Here is a 26,179-nt window from a genome sequence, read left to right as displayed (position 1 = left end):
GCATAACGTTCTGAATTCCTTCTTAACAGCATTGTCCCATTATTTTGAGCACATTCAATTTGAGCATTTTTCCTCATTCTGAGAGTCCAACTAGGGGCACACATCGAATGCCCTCGTCCATCAACACTATCAAGTACGTAGCGCTGTCACCGTCACCTGGGCTACGCACTGCGTGTTGTTGTCCGCTACTGCGCTATGACGTCAGCAGGTTGTGGGCGTCCTTCGCCGGCGTGCGTCACGGCATACCTAAGGTCGGCGCAGTGGTCTCTCCTCACTGGTGGTTCCACGTTGCAAACGTCTAATCAAGCACTGAATCTCTTCCGTACGCTATGCACAAAATTCTAAATTCACTGTATGGCATAGCCCAGGTACCACTATGTAATATTCTGGTTTGATGTTCTCCTTTCTTTCCATTTAACTGGGCTGATTTACTTTCCTTAGATATTTGTTCTTCCACGAAATTTAGTACTATGTAACCTTAAATCCAGTCTCACGTGTTTCTGACCATTTCTGTAAATTTCTTTCAGTAGGATTTCTGATGTACACTATATATCTTTTTGCTATCATTTCTACAGCCATTCTAGCTATTGGCCGGTTTGATTTTAGGAAAGTAGTCGAGAGCAAATATATTGCAGCCACAATACAAAATAAGAAGTTTTATTGTTCTGACATATTGTTAGTGCCTCATAATGACAGATCACTTAAAAACGGAGGCAGGCTATAAAATTACGTTTTTAATTAAGACTGAGCAACAGAAGCATAAATTTAAATTCTACGCCAGAACGCTTGTATCACACGAAATATAAAATGTATACTAAATTTCCGCCTCAGTTAATGAGTTCAAAGTGGAACCAAGGCAACATCTTGTTTGAGGAAGTGAATCAAATGTTTGATGTACAAAAATCTTGCCGTTGATATAATCGGTAGGATAGAAACCACTTGTCGCCTCAATGTACGACAGCTAGGTAGTCGCCTCTGGCGATCCACTGTCAAGGAGCAATTTCTGTAAAGTAGCTTCTGAAATATAGATGGACACACAGTGGGTGGAAATAAAGTAATTTAAGTCTTTTTGCAGGTGTAAAAAATTTTATGTTTATAGTGATGTTCCAAAGAGCAGCTATCCATAAACTCTATTAACACTAATGGAACCAAACACATTACGCTTTAATGAGCCTCTTCCATATCATATTCTACAACTAAATAAGGCTCGTTTCACCCCATAGGCAAAAACTGCTTCGTTCTATAAATAAATAAAAAACGAAACAAAGCTTTGTTTCTCCGTATAACAGGATTGTAGAACATTATTAACATTTCGTGTGCGGTCGTTGCCAAATAATGCAGCAGACTAGTGCCTTGAATAATTCGAATACTATACTTGCTCAACCACTGAGTATGTGATTCCTCTGTGCAGTCACGTCTCATATTCGTGCCACGTTTGCATCAGCTGTCTGCTACAAATGCTTGTCCGGTCTTTAATTTGTGACAAAGAAGGTCTCTGTTTATGTGGTATCTCTACAGACGCTATAGTTGAATAACAGACTCACTCTGGCAAAAGATGAAAGGGGAAACAATTTCCCTTGAGATGGCACCGTTCCGCTGAAATTTGGGAACAGTCGTAACAGACAACATTATTCATTACTTCCACTGTGGAAGATGAACTGCAACTCTGATTTGAATTGGCGGCTTATGGAACTACAATATGCAAGCACTCGCTTTTAAAATAGAATGCGATGTATTGTGCTACTGATTGCCTCATCTTCCGGTGTAGCTATTGGAGCATCTTTATTTTTAGCATGTGGACCGAGGCACTAAGGTCATTGTCCTCGCGGGAAGACAACGAATATTGAGGCATACGTTAGCGAAATGTGGACGAAACTAAAACATTACCTGACGTCTGGCGGCCTCGTGGGTAACAAGATACCATGCAATGTAAAAATTGTGTTTACTGTATTGTATTATACTGCTCGCGATTTATTTTTTTTGTAGATTATTTTATGTTTCTCAAGGAACCACAATTAGTCGCTTTGGGTGGCTTGGTAATCCAGTTTTTTTGCCACCTATTGAACGGAAGATTTCTCTTTCAGCTTAAACAAAATATAGAATAAATAAATTAGATTGGCCTAATGCAATTCAAGGAACGAGAATCACACACTGGTATACCCAATAGTACTTTTAAATTGTTGAGAGCCAATGTACGTTTACGTCAAGTAATTACCAGAAATCCTGCGCATCAAAAACAAAACTGTGAGGTTTTCACCACGGGTACCATGAAACAGCCAGCCTCAAAAGGAAAAGGCCGGCCGGAGTGGCCGAGCTGCTCTAGGCGCTACAGTCTGGAACCGCGCGACCGCCACGGTCGCAGGTTCGAAACCTGCCTCGGGCATGGTTGTGTTGTCCTTAAGTTTGTTAGGTTTAAGTAGTTAGAAGTTTGTAGTCTCAGATGTTAAGTCCCATAGTGCTTAGAGCCATTTTTGAACCATGTTCCAAATCTTTTACCTTATCCTAGCGGTTCTTATCGCGCGGTCCCAGACTGCAGCGCCTAGAACCGCTCGGCCACACCGGCCGGCTTCTGGACTGAAGCGCCTAGAACTGTTCGGCCACAGCGGCCGGCTTGGAACATGGAATATTCGTAGTTTCTATAAAACAGGTGCCTCAAACAGTCTAATCAATGAGATCGAAAGATAGAGGATGGATTTAATCGCTTTACAGAAGCTCTTTGGAAGGATACTGACAGCCCTTGAATCCGAAAAGTATACAATCTTTTATGGAAGCTGTGAGACAGGACACAAATCGGGTCTGGGATTTTGTGTAAAGCTCTATCTGTGTGTGTGTCTGGGTTTTCGTCACTTACTCTTAGAATATCAGTATTAATAATAGGCACGAAGATATGTAAAATGTCTTTTGAGAACTGCTATACATCCACAGAAGAAAGCACATCCGAAGTTAAGGATGAATTAGAGGTAGGCGAGGATGCCATCCCGAATAGTAATTTTAAAGTCCTACTGGGCGATATTATTGCTACACTGGGAAGAGAAGAGGTATTCCATTCCACAAGTGGGAGGAACAGTTTTCATTAACTCATCAACAACGGCATAAGGTCATAAACTTTCAAACATCGAAACGGGTAAAAAAATGGAAACGATCGTATGGCGTCAGTGGCCGCGAGTTCCCAGACGGTAAGTTCGGCCGCCAAGTGCAAGCCTTATTAAGTGCAACGCCACACTGGGCGACCTGCGCGTCGGCAATGGGGATGAAGTGATGATGAGGACAGCACAACACCCAGACCCAGAGGGGAGAAAATCTCCCTCCCCACCCGGGTTATCGAACCCGGGCCTCCGCGCTTGGTAGTCCAACGCAGTGACCATTCAGCTAATGGTGCGGACATCGCAACGGGTGTTCATCAACAACAAAAATTTCCAACGGAAGGATATACGGGGTGATTATAAATAAAGGTCCAGTTTCAAAACACTGTAAAAAACGAAAAACAACTCAAAATGACGTCAGATTTAGACGGAGTATTACGGGAAAAAGGTAATGAAAAGAAAAAAAAATCACGAAACTTTACCACTAGGTGGCGCCATCAGTGGCAGAATGTGCAAAATAAAAGAAGCGGGGTACGCGGCTGTTCCTCAGTTTGCGCTTGAGGTACTCGGCATGACTGGCTCAATGCAGGATCGCGTGCTGCTGGTAAAGCTCTTTTACAAGAAATGTGACGGCGCCAGTGGCTCTCCAGAAGTTGCGGACACTTAAGGCTATGAAACAATGTACTGGTCCGAAGTCTGCCGAGGGTCTGGAGAAACTGGTTACGAAATTCTAAAAGACTTTAAAAATAAAGTGTTCTCTGTTTTGAAGGTGATCTTTCTCCTTCGTCTTGGTATATAATGAAACGGAACGTAATTTTCTCGGGAACGAGAGTTTAAGTGTTCTGTAACGAGTGCAAAAGCAAAGGGATAAACTACTTACAGTCTCAGGTGAATGTTACAATGAGTTTTGAAACTGAACGTAGAAAATAACCTTGCTCACATGAAACGCAATTGCAAAGTATCTCGCCTGAATAAGTCTGAAAAACCATGTAACGTATAATTACACAAAGACTGTTGCAAGTACGCAACCATCTCACCATAATCTTGGACGATGTCTCTCCCATGTGCCTATTCCAGCATCACAAGACAAGTGTCTATACCAACCAACTAGATGCGTCCCAGCAGGAAAAAAGAGTGTTCACGGAAGTAGGTGGAAGGGAAGTGTGTCTTCTTTGTCAGCAAGCCATGCCAAGCAATTCTATTGGCTGTCTTATCTCAGATTTTAAGTGACTTGCTTAAGACATACCTTTGGGGTCCTCAACCAAAGATAAAGTTAATCAAACAGGCGGAAGAGTGACTATATGTTCTTTGAGACATGCATGTGTTTATCGTGTCGAAATCGCTTTCGCAACTGACAGTCCAGTGTTGGACTTTAACAATGATATTTCTTTTATTTTTTGGTGTAATGTCGGCCGTTTTATTGTAAAGAACGTGCTCTATTGTTGACTGCATTTTTGAGACTTTCTACGTTCTCTCCCATTTGTCTTTTTCACTTATTTGTATTTGAAGTCACTTCCGGATGCAACACTACTTTAGCTGACCAGGACTGGGGAGTGGGTACACTCAGTGTAAACTTAGCATATGGAAACTATGAGTTTCGTTTATCCAGAATAGGCGAGAGAACACCAAGCGATATTCACTGCCACGTGTATTCTGGGAGCGCTGGGAGTCCATCGTGGATGTTTTCAGTAGTTTTGTCTCAGTCACTGGAGGTAGTTTCCTCATCATGGTATTTGCTTCAGTGCTGCTCTATCTGACATAATAACCCGTCTCTTATGAAATCGATGTCGATGGGATGTTAAACAGAGACCTTTCCTTTTTAGTTCTTAAGGTCTCTGGGACAATCTGACATTAAGAGTTCATAAAATAGCTGCTGAAAGCTTGAATTAATTCTCGCTGTTGTCAAAAAGAGAGCAGTAACTGTACTAGTGCAGCATAGTGGACTGCAATACGAGACCGATTTTACAGCAGAAACATTAGGCTTTCAGATATGTGTGTGACTTTCGAGAGAGGTGAAAATAACATAACTCTTTAGTGCCTTAGCGTATGTCGGGGTTTGTACCTAACAAAACAACATTTGCGCGAAGTGCTACTCTGCTGCTTTCATCTTAGGAAATCTGTTGCGGAAAGTCATCGTTTGCTAGTGGAAGCATATGGAGAACATGCTCTGTCTGAAACAACTTACAGAGACTGACTTCGACGATTCAGAGACAACGATTTGGAGGTGTCTGACAAAATGCGTCCTGGTCGGTGTGGTGTCCTATGAGCTTCTTCAACCAAGTTAATGGAAGAATACTGAACGCTAAGAAGCACCATTACTCAATTTGAATCGCGCGCTAAAGACAAACGCCCGCTCTATGCCCACAGATATGACAATAATTCTGATTCGTGTCAATGCCAAACCACATGACCTTGAAAGAATTTCGATAAGATGTCTTACCCTATCCACTACATTCACCAGATATCGCCCGTTCCGATTACTATTTATTTCGGTGCATCCAGCATGGACTTGTTGCACAGCCCTTCACATCTTTTAAGGATCTGGACAAGAAGCTCTATGGGTGGATCATCTCAAAAGAAATTGAATTTTTTTTATCGTGGAATCCATTTGTTACCCAGTAAGAGGAAAAAGGTTGTGGCTGCCGACGGACGCTACTTTCCGTCAAGATTCCTAAACCACTCTATAAAGGTAGAAACGTGCTTGCTGTCCAACAAACGGCTAGTATTAATTCAGGTACCCATACTTGTGACAATAATTTTGTTTAGACTCAGTTCTTTTCGCTTCTCTTTCTACAAATGATAGTCGTCAGCACTATTTCTGTATGCCTTGAGCTGACAGTACCAAAGTTCAGATGAACGCTCAGGAGTCTGTGGAGAGATGTAGTGCGACGACTTTCGGGACTTCGCCCCGACAGGAAGCGGAGAACTGCGGTCTCCGGCGGGCCTGTCAGCATCCTGTGATACTGTGCAAGTGCGTGCTGGAACGTGTGACCCAATTTTAGACTTCTCTTGCGATCGAATTTCCCGCAAACTTTTAGTATTTTTCGAGTTGTTAAGGGTGATAACTTTTTTCTGGAGCAGAAATTGACGACAAATTAAACCAAAAAATTAATATTAAATCTCCGACATTTGATGCCCAGCCAGAAAACAACATTTCTGAGAATCGTGTTTCAGTAGCCACGTCAGTTAGGTTGTGCTACTCCTTAGTGATTAGACTGGGTAATTATTGTTTTCGTAACACCTGGTATTACACCAATAATTGTAAACACCGGCCAACCACGTTCTGCTTCTAAAATTGTATGACGTAGACAAGTAAGCTGATTGTAACCCAAGTATAGGTATTTAAACGGGTTATACTTTACACTTGAGAATTGCTGCACTGCCAGAACTACGTAATAGTGAACAACATGAAATCAAAGTCTGGTTTAATCCAAACAATGACACCTAATGCCGCAAATTAACATCATTCAAGAAATTAAGTTTTTCATCGTTAGCAGGCACATATCTGTAGTCCTGGTACACAATCAAATTCCAGACTTTTTATTCGCTAAGTCTCACTTAAGTAGCTCCTCAGTTGACGTTCAGAGGTGGAGTGCACCCTATTCCAGTCCTCTCAATAACAACAAAATCCCCGACAGAACACTTGTCCTTCGCATGGCAGTCGGACACACTGATCGCTCAGCTAAGTGGGTGAATTGTGTGGTTTTAAACTGCAGTAAAGCCCGACGGTAAAATTTCATACCAAGTTTCATAAAATACTTTCCAAGTTAATCGTGGAAAAACAGACAGACCGGCACAGAAGTAACCAACTGTTTTGTTGAAATGACCTGCTGCAGTCCTAAGTCCATTCTTCGACGACATTTTCAATGTACAGATGTACACAGTTCTAAGTTTCGTTATAACTTCAGACAGAAAAGTCTTAGCTCAGGCCAGAATTACAAGTGAAAGTCATCACCAATGGACATTAGTGGCAGGACACACGTGTAAACTCAGCTGACGACACCTGGTGATTGGCTTCAGAGCCTCAGCCTGCTGCCAAAGTGTAACTGTTCTAACGGACAAGTCCACGACATCTTATAGTAATTTTCTATTCGTGACATATGTTGCTTCCTACTTACATTCCAGTCTAAATTCTTCATGTTTCTAAATTTGTTTTGTTATTGTTATTTCTCTGGTAACTATGATGCTAAAAGGTACGGAATGGGTGAAACCCTGGGCCGATATAAGAAAGGGCCTGATGGACCTAATCAGATCAGGTAAGTAAATAAATAAATTATCTGATACATGGCTTGGAACAGCGTTTCTAAATTCTTTTTGACATTCCTTAGACGTGATTTACCCAGACGCATTATGAATCGCCTCACGCTGCACTGTAGCGCCGCTATACTGAAGCCTCATTAGTGACGCATCACTTGACTTTCATTTCTTGGTCTTGAAGTGTCGCGGTTACGCCGTTTCCGTTTCCTTACTGATGAGGCTTTTCGGTTGTTCCCGAGTGAACAGGATGGTGCGAAGCAGGTGAACTGCTAAGACCGCCAAAAGGACACTTTAATGTCCGAATTATTTTCTGTAATGCTACCTCCTTCGTACCGGTGAGGATTTTATGTTAATTTTCAAGTAAGAATGTGAAATATTAACGAAGGAAAGGCGCATCTCATCGGCGACTTCAGGAGAATGGCAGTAACATACATAAATGTGGACTTGAGAGTGGATGAAATGAATGATTATTAAATTCTCCTACTGCATGATTTTATTCTCATGTGATATCTTTGTTTATCATGTTGTTGAAGCATCAGGCTCAGAAATCGTCGTTAGTAAGCGGCAAGCTTGGTGACATAAACCGTGTTATTGTTAAATTTTAATGCAAAGAAATTGTCTGCATAATAAGGATAATGGTGATCGGACAAAGTTTAAGGCGTGGACTGTAGGTTCAACGATAGCGAGCTATGGCGCGCGATAGTTGCATCACCAAACCAATCACTTCCAACGTATTTAAAAGGGTGCAAAAATAACAAATTAATAATTAGTGAGGAACAGGAACAGACTCAGACATATTTAAGACACAAATGAATTATTACTTCACAGTACACTGAGGTGACAAAAGTCATGGGATAGCGGTATGCTCATATACGGATGGCAGTAGTGCCGCGTACACATGGTATAAAAGGAGCAGTGCAGAGGCGGAACTGTCATTTGTACTCATGCGTTTCATATGAAAAGGTTTCCGACGTTTATGGCCGCGCGGCGGGATTAACAGACTTTGAACGCGGAATGGTAGTTGGAGCTAGACGCATGGGACCTAGACGCATGGGATATTCCATTTCCGAAATCGTTGGCGACTTCAATATTCTACAGTGTCAAGAGTGTGGCGAGAGTACCAAATTTTAGGCATTTCCTCTCACTACGGACAAAACAGTAGCCGACAGCCTTCACTTAAGGGGCTCCGGAAAGGCTCAAAATCATGAAAAGTTCAATTTTTACTTTTTTGCGTTTTCTGAATCTGCAGACTATTACCTTTTAATAGATATATAATTTATTCAATTCCGAAGACTACAAATATTTTTAAATTTTTTTTGAAATGTGTTCTACATGGGCGTGACCCACTGTGGCGCTGTTAAACTGCTGTCAAATGGTGTTATTATTAACGTCCGTGTTCATCAGGTACATTTTAGTGATGTGAGATTAAGTATGTGTTGTGGCTAACCTGTGATGGTTCAATATATATCGCTGGTGTGATTGTCGATTGTTTCATGTTTATTTACTCTGTCGTTATCTCGAAAATATTCGTAATTCTGTTTTTTGAGTCTCTGTTTTGTTGAAGTATAATAATGAGTAAAAGTAAAGTTATTAGAAATCCTCTGAAGGCTTTTAAGAAAAGGAGAAATGTTGGAAAGCCAAAGGTATGTGTTATTACTGTAAACAATAAAGACGATAACCAAGTGAGTGAACCTAACCTCTCAAGTACACCTGCCCATAGCAGTCAGAGTGGGAAAGAAAATACTTCCCAGAAGAAGCTTGGTTCAATGAGTGAAAACTATGAATGTTTTATGGGCGAATCGGATGTGAATGAAATATTTGATATGTCGGTTCTCAAAGGAATTTTTTCAAACTGTGTAAGATGTATTCATTGTAGTGAAGTTGGTCTGGAACTCTCCATAATAAAGCACGTAGGACTTGCTAGTGAAATACAACTGAAATGTGATAAGTGTTCATACATGACCACCTTTTGGAACAGTGTTGCAGTAACTGCAACTGAAGAAAATGGTAGCAAAATCTACGAACACAACAACGAGCGATGCTTGCTTTAGACAAGGAACGCCTTCGGGCTGCAGACAGGGCTGTAAAGAGTCTAGAAATACAAGCAAGAGTAAACAGGAGGAGGAACAAGAGGAAGCTGGAGGAGGAGTTTGCAGAGGATGAAGATAATCCATCCTATGGACCTGGAATGCACTAAAAAGTTAATCCAATCTTTGTCGCTCGATTCCCAAAACTTTTATTTTCTCATACTAATTACATGTTTTCTAAGGATCTTCCAAACATACTTGTTTCAAACTTTCAGTAAATGTTACACAGTACCTTCTGCATAATGTAACACGGCCTTTTTCCAAAAAACTGTATATTTTTGAATATATAAATAAAAAATTGCAAAAAATGTTGTGAATTTTCATTACAATTGAAAAAAAAATCATCTTTAATAACTGAACTAAAATTTTGTAAAATCCCTGTGTTAAGTTGTAGCCCATATTCCAATAAATAATCTGTAAAAAGTTCAACTTCCTACCTCAAATACTTTGTGAGGAAAGATGTAATTTATAAGCGATATTTTAACATTGCAAGTATAGGGCGTTCCGGAGCCCCTTAACGACCGAGAACAGCGGGCTTTCCGTAGAGTTGTCAGTGCTAACAGACAAGTAACATTGCATGAAATAACCGAAGAAATCAATGTGGGGCGTACGGCAAACGTATCCGTTAGGACAGTGCGGTGACATTTGGCGTTAATGGGCTGTAGGAGCAGACGACTGACGCGAGTGCCGTTACTAACAGCACATCGCCTGCAGCACCTTCCTGGGCTCGGAACCACATCGGTGCGACCCCAGACGACTAGAAAACCGCGGTCTGGTAAGATGAGTCCAAATTTCAGTTGGTGAGAGTTGATGGTAGGGTTCGAGTGTGGTGCAGACCCCACGAACCTATGGGCCCAAGTTGTCAAGAAGGCACTATGCAAGCTGAAAGTGGCTCCATAGCGGTATAAATGGAAATGTCGTGTGACTAGGGCCTCCCGTCGGGTAGACCGTTCGCCTGTTGCAGGTCTTTCGATTTGACGCCACTTCGGCGACCTGCGCGTCGATGGGGATGAAATGATGATGATTAGGACAACACAACACCCAGTCCCTGAGCGGAGAAAATCACCGACCCAGCCGGGAACCGAACCCGGGCCCTTAGGATTGACAGTCTGTCACGCTGACCACTCAGCTACCGGGGCGGACTCCATAACGGTGATGATTGTGTTTACGTGGAATGGTTTGGGTACTCTTGTCCAACTGAACCTCCTGAGGACCATTTGCAGCCATTCATGGAATTCATGTTCCCAAACAACGATGCAGTTTTTGTGGATAACAATGCACCATGTCACTGGGCCACAATTCTTCACGACCGGTTTGAAGAACGACGTTCTGGACAGTTCTAGCGAATGATTTGGCCATCCAGATCACCCAGTATGAATCCCTTCGAACATTTATGGGATGTAATCGAGAGGTCAGATCGTGCACAAAATCTTGCACATGCAACAGTTTCGCACTTATGGACGGCAGCGTGGCTCAATATTTCTGCAGGGGACTTCCAACAACTTGTTAAATCCATGCCTCATCGAGTTGCTGAACTACGCCGGAAAAAAGTAGGTCCGACACGTTATTAGAACGCATCCCGTGACTTTTGTCACCTCAGTGAAACATACAGAACTGATACACTACGTAACCTTCTAGTAGCGAGGCCTAAGTAAGAGGCAGGAAGAAGACGGATATCTGCGTATCCAATATATTAAGAGATCACAGTCAAAATTCGCATAGATATTAATTATGAGATCCACGTAAAGTTTGTGTGACGAACTATTATTTTAATCGCTGATTTCCTTTGAATGCAAAGATTTATTTCAATGCTACTTCAGAGAAGGCCGTGAATTCAAGAAATTTCTTGCTACGTTTGCTGGAAAAATGAAGACCAAGTAGCTTCTGTCGAATGATAACACAGATATATGCCACTATTTTTTATCATAGACACCAAGTCTCTGTGAAGAAAGGTCGGATACTTCTGCCAATTGTTGAATCCACTCCTTGGTAACGGAGAACTTCAGAACACCTGTGTGAACATTTTCATCGTTGGAAAATCTCTTCCCTTCCAATGTTCTTTCAGTTTACCGAAAAGACAGAAATCGCCTTGATCAAGATCTAGAATTCTTGCTGTCGGACGCCACGTTGCATTTACTCCATATACTGCCAGGATTTCACAGTGACTCAGTGAACAATTTAGACTTTAGGCTACAAGAATAGTACCGTCTCGCGTACAATGGAGTACGTTTCCAGTTGCCCTCCATTTAACTCGCATACTACGGTGCACCTGTTATCCGTATCGCAACCAACCTGTCTGGAAAAATCGGGAACATTTACTCTCTGCACGAGAGGCGCTCTGCATCGCGGTGTAACTTGCTGTCCAGATTTCGAGAGAGTGCGTTTCTGGATGAGGTATCGAATATATTACTTCCCCCTACTTATACCTCCAGAGGAGATCACGAATGTAAAATTAGAGAGATTCGAGCGCCCACGGAGGCTTTCCGGCAGTCGTTCTTCCCGCGAACCATACGCGACTAGAACAGGAAAGGGAGGTAATGACAGTGGCACGTAAAGTGTGACTTACGTTCAGAAATCGTTAAGCATTAATAAACATTTTGCGATCTATGAGAGAAACAGATTCAGGACATCATAACGAGGAAAGTTTGTTACTAATTGAAGTTGGTGAATCATACAATTAAAGTGAATATAAATTAAGGTTAAAAGAGAGTAACAGGTGATTAGTCAGAATACTCAAGAGTAATGATGCGCAACTCGCTGTCAGAGAATCCACTGTGAAGTGCAAGGAAACGGGTATGTCCCATTCTACCAGTTATTAGAGTTATGGCCCAGCGGTTCTAGGCGCTACAGTGCGGAACCGCGCGACCGCTACGATCGCAGGTTCGAATCCTGCCTCGGGCATGGATGTGTGTGATTTCCTTAGGTTAGTTAGGTTTAAGTAGTTCTAAGTTCTAGGGGACTGATGACCTCAGAAGTTAAGTCCCATAGTGCTCAGAGCCATTTGAACCATTTGATTAGAGCTATCTTCTGTTCAATTCGCGAATGGATTGCGAGAAGAATGATTGTTTAAATACCTCTGGGCGTGCTGTAATTAAGCCGATATTGTCTCTGCGATCCATGCGCTAGCGATACGTATGGATTCTTAGACTCAACACTGAAAGTTTGTTCTGGAAAGTTTCTAAGTAACAAACTTCTCTGGGGCACATCTGAAATTACTTATATACGTGTCAATTACTCTCTTTCCAAAATGACATGCTGCGTCCTCCCTACAAAAAAAAAAAAAAAAAAAAAAAAAAATCCTCAATCCAGTCACAAATTTCACTTGATACGCCATGCGGTTGGACGTTTCATAACAGGCATAAGTGTGGTATTGAGTCAAATGCTTTTCAGAAATTGGGAAATTATGCATACATATAACTGCCTTGATGTGTGTCTTTCAGCATGTCCTGTGAGAAAGGTACGAGTTGGGAGAAGCCATTTTGTTCAAGATATCTCATTACGTTTGAGCTCATAATATACTGACGAAAAGAAAATCGCAACACCAAGAAGGAGCTGTGCAACATAAACAAAAGTTATAAGACGTGTTTCGACATCTGAAAGATGTCTATTCAAATTTCACTAGTCGCTTAAGAATGGCGCTAGTAGCGCCACTCCGAAGATGCAGATCAGGTGTGCTTTAAATACACGCTGTACCTTGAGACTGGACGAGGTGAGTTGATGTTAGTCAAGAACCCCTTTCAGGACACAAAGACGCCATATCAACACCTCAATGAATCTGAACGAGGTCCTATAATAGCGCTACAAGAATCTGGATGTTCCTTCTGCGATACTGCGCCGGCCGCAGTGGCCGTGCGGTTAAAGGCGCTGCAGTCTGGAACCGCAAGACCGCTACGGTCGCAGGTTCGAATCCTGCCTCGGGCATGGATGTTTGTGATGTCCTTAGGTTAGTTAAACTAGTTCTAAGTTCTAGGGGACTAATGACCTCAGAAGTTGAGTCCCATAGTGCTCAGAGCCATTTGAACCATTTTTTTTTTTTGCGATACTGCAGAAAGACGTGGCAGGAATGTAGCCACTATGCGTGATACCTGGCTCCTGTGGTCACGAGAGAGCATGGTCGCCAAAAGACCGGGCTCCGGATGGCCAGGTGCTACTACCGAGAGACCGTCGTGTCGGGCGCATAGCTCTGACGCATCGTATTGCATCTGCAGCAGTAATTTTAACAGAAGTTGGCACTGCAGTGACACAACGAACAGTTACAAATCGGTTACTTCAAGGACAGCTCCGAGTCAGACACTCTGTAGAATGCATTCCACTGACACCAAACCACCACCATCTGGGACGTCAATGGTGTCAAGCGAGAGCTCGTTGGATGGCAGGATGGAGGTCTGGCGTGTTGTCCGATGAAAGGTTGTCTGCCAGTGATGGCCGTTTTTGGTTAGATAGAGGCCAGCTGAGGGCCTACAACCAACTTGTCTTCATCTTAGACACACTGGACCTACACCTGGAGCTATGGTCTGGGGTGCGACATCGTATGACAGTTGTGGTTATCCCATGCATCCTAACTGCAGATTTGTATTTCAGTCTGGTGATCGACCTGTTCTGCTGTCATTTATGAACAGCATTCCAGGGGACGTTTTCCAACAGGATAACACTCACCCACATGCCGCTCTTGTTGCCCAACATGCTATACAGAGTGTCGACATGTTGCCTTGGCCTGCTCGATCACCAGATCTCTCTCCAGTCGATCACATATGTGGCATCATCGGACGACAGCTACAGCGGCAATCACAACCAGCATTAACGGTCTCTGTATTGACCGGCCAAGTGCAACAGGCATAGAACTCCATCCTACAAACTGGCATCCGGCACCTGTACAGCACAATGCATGCACGTTTGCATTCTTGCATTAATCAATGTAGTGGTTACATCGGTTATTAATGTACCAGCATTTCACATCTGCAATGGCTTATCCCCCACTTACATTAACCGATCGTGTAATGTTAATCACTTAAATATGTTACATAAACAAATACACTCTCGAAATTTCATGATACTACATTAATTAGTTTTTGTGTTGCGATTTTTTTTCGGTCTGTGTATGTTCTACGATTTTAGAACAAATGGTCGTCAAGGATACTGGACAGTAGTTGTGTGGGTCATTGCCGCTGTCCGTCCTGTAGACTGGTTTCATCTGTGCTTCTTTACAACAACTGAGCACCGTTTTTTGTTCGACGGATCTGTGATAGGTTATAGCTAAAAGAAGAGCTAATTCAGCGCAAATTCGGCATACAATCTTATAGCGATTCTATTGGGCGAAGGAACTTTGTTCTGTTTTAGTGATTTCGGCTGTTTCTCAACACCCCTGACCCTAATATCAATTTCGGTCCCCTTTTAAATGGTGTGAAAATTAAATTGGAGTAATAGTCCTGAGTTTTCCATTGTAAAGGAACATTTGAAGGCGGAGTTAAGCATTTCTGGTTTTGCCTTGCCACCTTCGACGTCCGTTCCTTTCTCGTCTGTGAGTGGCTATACACTAACTTTGGCGCTGTTAACAGATTTTATATACGACCAGAATTCTGTGAAAGGTCTCTAGACAATATTCCGCTACGGTAGTTATCGAACGCTTCACACGTTGTTCTCTTGACAACCAAATGCGCATCATTCATCACCTCTCTATCTGTAGCCCTATACTATGTTTTACAAAAATGTTCAAATGTGTGCGAAATCCTATGGGACTTAATTGCTAAGGTCATCAGTCCCTAAGCTTACACACTACTTAACCTAAATTATCCTAAGGACAAACACACACACACCCATGCCCAAGGGAGGACTCGAACCTCCGCCGGGACCTATGTTTTACACCTATTATGCAGTACACTCTGTTTCTTTCGAAATTTCTTTACAGTGTGACCCTCAGAGATATCATGTTTAACTATATATGAAGGTTGTATCTGTTCCCGAAAGAACAGATACCATTGATGACCGTGCAAATGTTTCAACATGTCCCCAATGATGTATATCAACGCCTGTTTCGCAGCTGGGGTGTCGACTTAATTATCATTTCATTCTAGAGAAGCTGCACGGTCATAAATGGTATTTGCTCTTTCGGGAACAGATACTACCTTCATATGTAGTTAAAATATGGCTACCCGGCCATTGACCTATTTGTGCGAACGCACACGCTATGCCCCAACTCGTACGGGACTTACAAGCGAACCTCCCCATCGCACCTCCCTCAGATTTAGTTATAATTTGGCACAGTGGACAGGCCTTGAAAAACTGAACTCAGATCAGTCGAGGAAACAGGAAGAGGTTGCGTGGAACTATGAAAAAATAAGAAAAATATACAAACTGAGTAGTCTATGGGCAACATAGGCCACATCAAGGATCATGTGGGCACTGGAGCGCCGTGGTCCCGTGGTTAGCTTGAGCAGCTGCGGAACAAGAGGTCCTTGGTTCAAGTTTTCCCTCCAGTAAAAAGTTTAAATTTTTGTCTTCAGACAATTATCAGAGTTCAGGCACTCACACATAATCAATTTCGCTCTCCAAAATTCCAGGACATGTTCAGATTTGCTTGGACATATGCAGGATTTGACGGTCTACACACGGAAAAATTTGAAAACGTTAGAAACATATGTTTTGACAGAGCACAGAGAAAACTGTGCGACTGTGAAACTGTTGCATTCATTTGTTGCAGTTTATGTGACACACTCTTATGTTTTCATCACTTTTTTGGGAGTGATTATCACATCCACAAGAAAACCTAAATCGGCCAAGGTAGAAGAATCTTCTTACCCATTCGCCAAGTGTGCAAGTTAGGTGGGTCGACAACATATTCCTGTCATGAGACGCACATGCCATCACCAGTGTCGTATAGAATATATCAGACGCGTTTTCCTGGATCAAATGTTTTCGGTTCCCATTGGAGAGGCACGTCCTTTTGTCTACTAATCGCACGGTTTTGCGGTGAGGTCGCAAAACGCAGTCACTAAACTTATTACAGTGAACATAGACGTCAATGAACGAACGGACAGATCATAACTTTGCAAAAATAAAGTAAGTAAACTTTTCGCTCGAGGGTAGACTTGAACCAGCTGCTCACGCTTATCACAGGACCACGGCGCTCCTCTGCCCGTATCATTCTTGATGTTGCCTATGTTGCCCACGGACTATTTAGTTTGTATATTTTGCTTATTTTTTCATAGTTCCACACAACTTCTTCCTGTTTTTTCGACTGATCTGTGTTCAGTTTTTCAAGGCCTACCCACTGTGCCAAATTATAACCAAATCTGAGGGGGGTGCGATGGGGAGGTTCCCTTGTTAGTTGACTAATCGGCCACGAGTAATGAGTGTGATGGGCAAACAGCCGTCACGGCAGTTCAGCACGTTCAACCAGAGTGCTGCTACCCTATGTAATAATATAAAAAAAAAAAAAAAAACCTGAGTGAACAGATCAACGGAGAACCTGACCGGGTGTCATCGAATGTCCGCCCCGAACGAATTCAGAGAACAATATAGAACAAAATGAGGTCAGCGACAAATAAAAAAGAAGATGGATAGAGCGTCTGCCATGTCCGAGTTCAAGTCCCGGTCGGGGCACACATTTTCAACACGTCCCTAATGATGTATACTAACGCCTGAAACTTCCTGGCAGATTAAAACTGTGTGCCGGACCGAGACTCGAACTCGGGACCTTTGCCTGGCGGAAGTAAAACTGTGAGGACGGGGCGTGAGTCGTGCTTGGGTAGCTCAGTTGGTAGAGCACTTGCCCGCGAAAGGCAAAGGTCCCGAGTTCGAGTCTCGGTCCGGCACACAGTTTTAATCTGCCAGTTTTATGTCAGCGCACACTTCGCTGCAGAGTGAAAATCTCATTCTGGAAATATATTAACGCCTGTTTGCATCTAGGGTGTCGATTTACTTATCATTTCTGTTCATGCTTAGGTGACGATCTTTCCATTCACGTAGCCACAGCTTACTTCGATAACCGCCTTTTTCGTGCACCGTTGTCGTAAGCAGCCAGATTTTGTCGCCTGCAGTGAGCAACTTCAAAAACTGCGTAAATTTGTTCTGGTTCAGTTACGTTTCGTCGATGTAATTACGATCCTCCATCACATCGAATTACTATATGACTATGCAGTTTGTAACCGTTTCGTGATTTATGTTTATTTTGTTACAGATGTCATGGCTGTTAACGTTACTCAGCTTTTCTCGTGGTTTCACCGATTTTTCCAGTGTTTGGTCGGGCAGATGGGAGACATGTTTCACATCAAATTATAGTCTGAAAGCGTTTTAATCATTTTAGTGGCTCGTGTAGTGAGAGCGAGAGTTTGCTCGAACTGTGTGAGTCGCAGCAGCTGAGTCTGGGATGGTAAGAAAGTGGAGAGGCGGAACGAAAACTAGTCATCCCTAATCATCCCACTTAGTCCGGGTAATTCCTGAGGAACCTCCGCCACATCGAGAGGGCAGGAGAAAGTAATGGGCGGCTGTGCACGTGCTCACCAGCGTCTACACCGAATCTCTGCGAAGGCGTTAACGTAACGGGGAGAGTCCAGCTGTCATGACTACTTTGGTGGTATGATACAGACGTGAAGTGCAGCACTTCTTAGCAGTGAACGTCGGAGACGTTTGCGCACCCTACCAAATACTGTCTCTCACAAGCCGACACACAGTCTGCTCTTTCGTAACCATCACATACTGAAACACTATATTTACTCTGTCGTACTGTTAAAGGTTTAACATATCTTTTGTGAATGGTGTGAAATTACGTACAGTGTTGCCAACTCTCCTAAACGAATGTGTCTACAAAAAAAAAGTTAGAAAAAAGATGAAATAAAATAACAGAGCTTTTGCGATAGTTATACAGTATATGGTATTTAAGAATGGGAGCGATGTATACGAAAATGTAGTAAGGTAGATATTGTCAGATAACTCAAACTATATGAAGAACAATCCGATCAGATCTTTCATGCAGACAACCTAATATGTAATCAACAACTACATTATTTTTATGTTTTCTTTTTTCTCCTTGGAATCAAGTTCTTGAAAAATGATTTACTCATATTTACTCGTATCAGGTATTCAGATCAATTTAAAAGTACTTCGGGAAATAACTATTCTACACGTTTTAGCATGGCAACTTAAATGCGTGTACGACGTTTCATTTTAATGGCTTTAATCCCCGGAGAGAAAATGTGCAGATATTCATAAATGTTTATTGATTTGGGGGAGAGGGCCAAATAGAGAGATCATCGGTCCTATCGGATTAGGGAAGGATGGGGAAGGAAGTCGGCGGTGCCCTTTCGAAGGAAGCGTCCTGACGTTTGCCAGAAGAGATTTAGGGAAATCACGGAAACCTAAATCAGCATGGCCGGACGAGGGTTTGAACCGTCGCCCTCCCGAATGCGAGTCCAGTGTGCTAACCACTGCGCCACCTCGCTCGGTATTCAAAAATGTAAAGCTTCCTGGAAGCACAGAAGAATAAAAATTTAGAGGCGAACGTTGTGCATCTTGTTAGAGAAATGATTTCTGGATGCAATTGTACTTCGAATGCAGATACACTATGTGATCAAAAGTATCCGGAAACCCCCAAAAACATACATTTTTCATATTAGGTGCATTGTGCTGCCACGTACAGCCAGGTACTGCATACCAGCGAACGCAGTACTCATTAGACAGCGTGAGAGAGCAGAATGGGGTGCTCCTCGGAACTCACGGACTTCGAACGTGATCAGGTGATTGGGTGTTACTTGCGTCATACGTCTGTACACGAGATTTACACACTCCTAAACATCCCTACGTCCACTGTTTCCGATGTGATAGTGAAGCGGAAACGTGAAAGGACACGTACAGCATAAAAGCGCACAGGCCGACCTCGTCCGTTCCCTGATAGAGACCGCCAACAGTTGAAGAGGGTCGTAATGTGTCATAGGCAGACGTCTATCCAGACCATCACACAGGAATTCCAAACTGCATCAAAGATCCACTGCAAGTACTATGACAGTTAGGCGGGAGGTGCGGAAACCTGCATTTCATGGTCGAGCGGCTGTTCATAAGCCACACATCATGCCGGTAATTGCCAAACGAGGCATCATTTGGTGTAAGGAGTGTAAACATTGGACGATTGAGCAGTGGAAAAACGTTGTGTGGAGTCACGAATCACGGTACACAATGTGGCAACCCGACGGCAGGTTCTGGGTATGGCGAATCCCCGGTTAACGTCATCTGTCAGCGTACCAGCGTGTGCAGTGCCAACAGTAAAATTCGGAGGCGGTGGTGTTATGGAGTGGTCGTATTTTTTATGGAGGGGGCTTGCACCCCTTGTTGCTTTGCATGGCACTATCGCAGCACAGGCCTACATTGATGTTTTAAGCACCTTCTTGCTTCAAGCTGTTAAAGACCAATTCGAGTATGGCGCTTGGATCTTTGAACACGATCGAGCACCTGTTCATAATGCATGGCATGTGGCGGAGTGGTTCCACGACAATAACATACCTGTAATGGACTAGCCTGCACAGAATCCGGACCTGAATCCTACAGAAAACTTTCGAAATGTTTTGGAACGCCGACTTCGTGCGAGACCTCACCGACCGACATCGATACCTATCCTCAGTGCAGCACTCGGTGAAGAATGGGTTGCCATTCCCCAAGAAGCCTTCCAGCAGCGTATGCCTGTGAGAGTGGAAGCTGTCATCAAGGCTAATACCATATTGAATTCCAGCATTAGCGATGGAGGGCGCCACAAACTTGTAAATCATTTCAGCCAGGTGTCCGGATACTTTTGATCACATAGTTTGAAACAGTTTGTGATTTCATTTCTATGATATACATGTAAAACATCAGTCAGTTTTAAAATCCCTATATTTTGAGGGAAAATCTATTTATACAATAATCTTAATGTTAGTTTCTTCCGCATTACTTTCTTTATCTAACACCAAAAATAGAAATGACGTTTCTGCTAGGTACTTACTGGAAGAATTTCAAGATATCTGCACCGTAATATTGTATTATTTTTTACACTAAGCAAACTACTGCACTCAATTAAGTTCGCTGTTCCTCTCCTCATTTCACATTAGCACATTGTTTATTGCAACTGTGATGCGTGTGACTTCTGATACATGCTGCGTATATGAAAGGCTGCTTTGCGTAGAACAGGTTCCTTCATTATTGTGAAGTTGCGATACTTTGCTGATGTCACCTATGTGTGCTGCAATAGGGTGTCCAGTAATGCTCTGAACTGTGTATGTGTATGCTGACGAGCCCGGAAGACACAGCAACACAGCTTTAGTTTGCTTTGTTGTGCTTTTTAATTCAGTCTAATAACACATTTTCATGGAACAGTGAAACGTGTTTTGAAGTCTTAGGTAAGTGTAAATAGTTTTCCTGTAATAAACAATTTTATTACTTTCCTATAGTAAAGAAAAAAATAGGAAAGAAACCAAATGACTGTGAAAAAATCCATATTTCTTGACGCTAGTTATATCACTTATTTGCCAGCTAAATGGTATCAAGGAGCCAGAGTAAGGCCTAAAAAAGCTGGTTAGGCAACACTGGTTACGTATCCTCTTCTGTGATAATTTCAATGCTAAACGCAGTGGGCACATTATATTCCGACCGACACTGACTGTCCAGAATCCCAAACGAAATCAGAGAAACTGTGGGCAGTGCTATGAGCATCAGGTCTCTTCTCAGTGATGTCAGTGAAACGTAACACTGCCTGCCTGCCATTGGTGTCATGTGTTAACGTATTTTCTAATCGGGCTCTTACATAATCTACTTTACTGTTAGTTTAATACGACTCATAAATCCAAAGCCTCTATAGCGCTGCATGTACAGCGAGTAACGTTTCTCAATGAAACACTTTTCATTTTATTCTCTGTGACAATGTATTTCATGTTCAGCGCGTGAAGATCATATGCCAGAGACTGCTTCAAGCTATATCTCCACTTTATAAGGTGCGAAATTGAATTCGTTTTATTTGGGACACTGCTTTCAAAAGAGAGAGAATGCCAATCCCACGGACGTACGGCATTGATAGCTTTCAATTCCGAATGTGTTGTCTATCGTCTACGATTTGCCGTTCTACGATATAGAAATATTATATCTGATTGCTTTCGTATACGCTAACAGAATGGAAAGTGTCACAACATGAACCATCAATGCAATGTTTCCCGCCTTCATGGTGATTAAAAGATTAAGCTGTCACTCAATGCGGAACCGATGTCGATTGTGAACATCAGAAAGAGGTGTGACCCCTGTGGGCACGAATATACTCTTGTATTTCTTGTGGTATGAAAGCAAGAAAATCTGCCTGCTGCAGGCCGACATGATAGAGTACATGCCCCCAAGCTATGCCCGACCAGCTCCGTGGTTTGCAAATCAGGAAACAGCGCAGGCCAGTCTAGGATACAAACATTACTCAATGCGTTTATTGTGTGAACCGCAGGACGGTTCTTGAAATGTTGCGCTGGAATATAAAACACGGTACACTCTTCATGAAGTTGTAGCGACCAGGAATTTCGTTATCATTTGTACGTAACCGAGAGTTACTGTGATTGAGTCAATCGACACATCTGCGGCGACTGGGATTAAAGATTAGCAAATGAACTCACATCTGCTCACTGTCAGACAGAGAAATAGTCACTCACCTGTTGATGTTCTGCCTATGGACCGCGTAGTCTGTTGGATTCTTCTCCGAATGGCAGGGGGTGTTGTCTAGATGTTGATGAATTAATAGAAAGGGGACATGGAAAAGCCACAGTTAGTGAAAGGCATTTTGAGATGTTAATTTATATAAACAAAAAGGCAAATGTTCGTTTGTACAAAAACGTATATCTGCGAAAGTTCTTCACCAGTTGTTTCGAATTTTTGACAGAACGTTGCATTCGAATACGCGCGTGTTTTATTTATCTATTTTTATGTATATTATGTACGGATTTGCCGGCCGGAGTGGCCGAGCGGTTCTAGGCGCTACAGTCTGGAACCGCGCGACCGCTACGGTCGCAGGTTCGAATCCTGCCTCGGGCATGGATGTGTGTGATGTCCTTAGGTTAGTTAGGTTTAAGTAGTTCTAAGTTCTAGGCGACTGATGACCACTGCAGTTAAGTCCCATAGTGCTCAGAGCCATTTTTTATATACGGATTTGTAATATACAGGGTGAGTCACCTAACATTACCGCTGGATATATTTCGTAAACCATATCAAATACTGACGAATCGATTCCACAGACCGAACGTGAGGGGAGGGGCTAGTGTAATTGGCTAACACAAACCATAAAAAAATGCACGGAAGTATGTTTTTTAACACAAACCTACGTTTTTTTTAATGAAACCCCGTTAGTTTTGTTAGCTCATCTGAACATATAAACAAATACGTAATCAGTGCCGTTTGTTGCATTGTATAATGTTAATTACATCCGGAGATATTGTAACCTAAAGTTGACGCTTGAGTACCACTCCTCCGCCGTTCGATCGTGTGTATCGGAGAGCACCGAATTACGTAGGGATCCAAAGGGAACGGTGATGGACCTTAGGTACAGAAGAGACTGGAACAGCACATTACGTCCACATGCTAACACCTTTTTATTGGTCTTTTTCACTGACGCACATGTACATTACCATGAGGGGCGGGGTACACGTACACACGTGGTTTCCGTTCTCAATTACGGAGTGGAATAGAGTGTGTCCCGACATGTCAAGCCAATAGATGTTCAGTGCACACAATTGCAATCTCTGGCATAATGAATGTCGTACACGCCGCAGTACATCTGGTGTAATGTCGCGGCAGGCTGCCACAATACGTTGTTTCATATCCTCTGGGGTTGTAGGCACATCACGGTACACATTCTCCTTTAACGTACCCCACAGAAAGAAGTCCAGAGGTGTAAGGTCAGGAGAACGGGCTGGCCAATTTATGCGTCCTCCACGTCCTATGAAACGCCCGCCGAACATCCTGTCAAGGGTCAGCCTAGTGTTAATTGCGGAATGTGCAGGTGCACCATCATGCTGATACCACATACGTCGACGCGTTTCCAGTGGTACATTTTCGAGCAACGTTGGCAGATCATTCTGTAGAAACGCGATGTATGTTGCAGCTGTTTGGGCCCCTGCAATGAAGTGAGGACCAATGAGGTGGTCGCCAATGATTCCACACCATACATTTACAGTCCATGGTCGCTGTCGCTCTACCTGTCTGAGCCAGCGAGGATTGTCCACGGACCAGTAATGCATGTTCCTTAGATTCACTGCCCCGTGGTTTGTGAAATCCGCTTTATCGGTAAACAGGTAGAACTGCGACGCATTCTCTGTTAATGCCCATTGACAGAATTGCACTCGATGATTAAAGTCATCACCATGTAATTGCTGATGTAGCGACACATGAAACGGGTGAAAGCGGTGACGATGCAGTATGCGCATGACACTACTTTGACTCAGTCCACCGGCTCTCGCAATGTCCCGTGTACTCATGGCAGCAGAAGCTAACACACCAACTGCACCCGCTTCTCCTGTGACGGGCCTGTTACGGACCCGTTTGCGTGCTACGACCATACCTGTTACATACAGTTGGCGGTAGATGTTTTGCAATGTGCGGCACGTTGGATGCTCTCTGACCGGGTACCGTTCTGCATACACCGTGTAGGCTTCAGCTGCATTTCGTCGACACTCGCCATAGATGAGTATCATCTCCGCATTTTCAGAGTTCGAATACACCACGGTCACAGTTCCTACAACACTACACTATCACAGACGTCTGGTAACACGGTGTACTACAGTTGGTCTGCGTGCGGAGACGAATGCAGAATAACAATAGCAGCAAGCGCTACATGCGGACACTGCGACAGCTAGACCAAACCACAACAATGCACTACAGCAACACTCGTAAATCCGGTCGTCATCTTAAACATGTCCCTGCAGATGCTGCTCGCCGACCGTGGCCCGTGTTTGTTACAACACGCAACTGAACGTCGGAGGTTTCAAAAAAATGGTTCAAATGGCTCTGAGCACTATGGGACTCAACATCTTAGGTCATAAGTCCCCTAGAACTTAGAACTACTTAAACCTAACTAACCAAAGGACATCACACACACCCACGCCCGAGGCAGGATTCGAACCTGCGACCGTAGCAGCCTCGCGGTTCCGGACTGCAGCGCCAGAACCGCACGGCCACCGCGGGCGGCTCGGAAGTTTCAAGCGTCAACTTTAGGTTACAATATCTCCGGATGTAATTAACATTTTACAATGCAACAAACGGCACTGATTATCTATTTGTTTATATGTTCAGATGTGCTAGCAAAACTAACGGGGTTCCATTTAAAAAAACGTAGGTTTGTATTAAAAAACATACTTCCGTGCATTTTTGTATGGTTTGTATTAAATAATTACACTAGCCCCTCTCCTCACGTTCGATCTGTGGAATCGGTTCGTCAGTATTTGATGTGGTTTACGAAATATATCCAGAGGTAACGTTAGGTGACTCACCCTGTATAAAGGGTAAAAGATATCACCGAGCATCTCGAAAAGTTCTTCACAGATTTACTTCAAATTTTTACTCAGTACTCTAATGAACATTGATATGGACACCAAAAATCTCAAAATGTACTCACTTGTGACTTATGACTTCATTGCACGCTGTGTGGGTCCCTAGTGGATACAGGAGTGAGGAACTTATTCTACATCTAACATCAGACAGTGAAATAATACAAAACTCCGTTGCTGTAGCTGCAGCGTCAGTTGCTAACAGTAGATCTGAATGTAGAAATAAACAGATACGAAAGATTTATAAATCTGTCACTCTTCAATACAATGTCTATTCATAAGACGTCAAGCTCTGTCCACAAGGGCCGACCGGGGTGGCCGAGCGGTTCTAGGCGCTACAGTCTGGAACCGCGCGACCGCTACGGTCGCAGGTTCGAATCCTGCCTCGGGCATGGATATGTGTGATGTCCTTAGGTTAGTTAGGTTTAAGTAGTTCTAAGTTGTAGGGGACTGATGACCTCAGAAGTTAAGTGCCATAGTGCTCAGAGCCATTTGAACCATTTTTTTGTCCACAAGGAAAGTCTGTAAATGCTGTTCAGCTGGCAAACACACAACATGAGCCGCGCGGAGTTGCCGCGCGGTTTGAGGCGTCATGTCACGGACTGCGTGGCCCCTCCCGCCGGAGGTTCGAATATTTCCTTGGGCGTGGGTGTGTGTTGTTCTTAGGATAGGTTAAAGTAGTGTGTAGGTCTAGGGACCGAAAACCTAAGCAGTTTGGTTCCTTGGGAATTGAGACACATTTGAACATTTTTTGAACACGACATGAGTCAGTCCATGAATGTTAGAACTTACGTAGAGCCGCCGCTGGAGCTCCGGAGAGGGAATGCTTGCACCTCATAGGCGGCGGCGTGGTCTCTCGCGGCAGGTAGCGTCCTCGTGCCGTGGTGGCGGCTGTGGGAGGGGCGGCGGCGGTACTGGTGGCGCGCGTATTTGAAAGTGCGGCAGGGTTGGTAGTGGTTTTACCACAGACCAGGCCGATTTACTTCAAATTTTTACGTGTTACTATAATAAACGTTTGGACACATAAGTTATATATTTTAACGTATATAATGTAGAGGTAGGGATGTAAATTTGGAAGCGTGTGGGTAATGTGGAAACGTCTAGTATCTGGCCTGCAGAGTGCTGCACTGTAGCGGGGTAGCCAGAAATTGTTGCAATAGTTCCTATTTGGCACGGTAGAGCGTTAGCAGTCAGTTGAGCAACAGACGCCGTGACAATGATG

Source organism: Schistocerca americana, chromosome 2 (genome assembly GCF_021461395.2).
Source record: "Schistocerca americana isolate TAMUIC-IGC-003095 chromosome 2, iqSchAmer2.1, whole genome shotgun sequence".
Taxonomy (NCBI): domain Eukaryota; kingdom Metazoa; phylum Arthropoda; class Insecta; order Orthoptera; family Acrididae; genus Schistocerca; species Schistocerca americana.
The sequence above is the reverse complement of the archived record's forward strand: the minus strand, read 5'-3'. Positions refer to the sequence as shown.